Genomic DNA, 2,438 nt, shown 5'->3' on the forward strand with positions numbered 1-2,438 from the left:
TGCACTGCAGGCACATGAGGGAAAGTGAGGCTGCCTCGGAGTCAACTCTGCAGATCAACAGTTGGGGCTCCTGTGCATGGCAGAACAGGCCCCCGTTTTAAAGCTGATGCTGCTCTTCTCCCCAAACGCCACAGCAATACAAATACTTGCCTCTGGCCTGGCCGCCCCCCAACCCCCACCCCATGCATATCCCTACTTGGCTGCTTATCCGATTGAGCCACAAAGGCAGGCGGGCAGAGCGTCTAAGCGATGAAAGGTGCTTGGCTCTGTGGGTGTGGAATTTGCAGTAGTGGCAATGCGCTGGGAGGAAACTGGCCAATCCGCCTCTGAAAGGCTGCACTGTCTGTGGGAAAGGGAGGAGAGCTGAGGATCGCTGCCCCTTATAAATGGCTGCATTAAGCACACCGATGGGTTTTCAGGGCTGTGGTTAAAGCAAGGCAGGAATTCTGGGCCCCCATATATACGTAAACACACACACCCTCCCCATAGTCCTGAGCACTCACACCCTCCCCAAGTAAGCACTGAGCCAGCATCAGATTTGCAGATCACTCAGAAATCCCTCTCCATACCATGAGATGCAGAGCCGGCAGCCCGAACTTCAAAACTCCATTGGGGTATTTGGCAGACTCCGAAACCAGCCCCCAGACCAGCCAGCAGTTGCAGCTAATCAACTCTTTATTGACGTACCAAGCCGGCAGCCTTGAAAAACAACCGTGGGACAGGAGGTCTTTGCGGATGGTCTACGTCAGGAAGCAGCAGCTTCCCAGTTGCAGAAGGGCAGACCTGGTGGGGGAGGGGCCGGTGCTCCATGGTGGACTTCAGGCCAGGAGCGATCTCCTGAAGAAAAGCTGGGTGGCTTAGACGAGCAGGTCTCCCCGGTGAGACCTCCACAGCGGTGCTGCCAAGGCACCTCGCAAAGCCAGACGGGGTTTCCATGTCCCAGCCTCTGCCATGGCGTCCTCCTGTGGCCAAGGCTTTGAGCACCAAGTAGCTGAGACAGGGCAGAGGGCAAGGCCAAGCTACGCCCCTTCCGTTGGTAACATCACGCGCGTAAGGCACTCTGAAGAGGAGGAGGAGGTTTCCCAGCTGCAGGCCCCGGTGGAAGAGTCTGCCCAGAGCTCTCAGTTACTGTGAATGATCATGACAACAATAATAGTAACAATAATAATAATAGTAATAATAATAATAATAGTAATAATAATAGTAATAGTAATAATGATAATCCCTCCACCGATCCTGGAGTTGAGTTCTAGAAAGAAACCAAAGATCTAGGGTGGAGGGCATTCAATGCCAAAATAGAGGAACATCCTAAAGTGCATCTGAGAATTGCAAAGAAGGGACTCCTGAAGGGCTGGCTTGGGCAGGGGGAGGAGGAGGAGGGGGGCAGCAGAGGAGGACTTGGGGTTCCTTGCAGAATTCCTCCAGTGTTTTCCAAAAGGGCAGGGCCAGTTAGGCCAGAATTCAAAGGGACGCAAGCGTTGCGTGGAAGAGGTCCTGGAAACAGAATGTGAGCTTGGACACAGTTCACGCACACGGAAAAGCCTTGCAGGTATTGCAAAAACGGAGGGGGGGCGAGTCTCACTCAAAACTCTGCAGGACAAAGATGATGCAAGATGGTCAAGGAGCAGATGTCTTTGGCACAAGGACAAGGGGTGCAAAATCAGAGGAGTTTCAAACTGATGCAGGAGCTTTGCTTTCTATGAACAGATACCACACTTCCCCAGGTATACTCCTCCTACCAGTGGTGACAGGTGAGGGGAACTGTAGTGCAACACAACCCAAGAGGCACCCATTGGGGAGGACTGGGTGTGCCCACAGGTTTCCCCCGTCCTGCTGCCCTGCCTGCTCCAAGGGCTTTGCAGATTTTAGATCAGCAGGGGAATGGCTGGCTCTTCTCCAACACTTCCCAAGCAGATCACGCCAGCCTGCAGGCTGGGTGTTCAGGGTGCTGTACCCTGCCCAGGCTCTGATCCTGAAGAAAGAGGCGGAGAGAAGACGAGGGCCTCGGGGCAGCCCTTGGACTGACGGGCTTCCCTGGGGGCTGCTTCCTAACTGCAGTTCCCTGGAAGCCTGAAAACGCAACCCTCTGTTGTAAACCAGGCCTGAGCCGGACTCTCGTGAGACAAGGCAAGGTCCCTGCTCCTGGAAAGGGAACTTTCACAAACAGGTCCCCTTGAAAACACTCATCCCCATCCCACATCCCTGGATGGGACACTGGCAAGGTAAGAGGAGCAGCAGCCCCTGCAGCCTGTAAGCTGCCTGCCCTGCTACACGCGGGCAAAGGAGAGCAATCGCAGGGAGAACAAAGGGAAGGGCAAGGAGGAAAAGCAATTAAAACGCCCCTGGCAGCCAGTTTAAGGACAGAACCGCCTCCCCAATTTCCCCTTCCCAGCCCTCATCCAAAGGAAGGACCTGGCTGGCCAGGATGGGAGAAGATC

The sequence above is a fragment of the Candoia aspera genome, chromosome 11, assembly GCF_035149785.1.
Source record: "Candoia aspera isolate rCanAsp1 chromosome 11, rCanAsp1.hap2, whole genome shotgun sequence".
NCBI classification, from domain to species: domain Eukaryota; kingdom Metazoa; phylum Chordata; class Lepidosauria; order Squamata; family Boidae; genus Candoia; species Candoia aspera.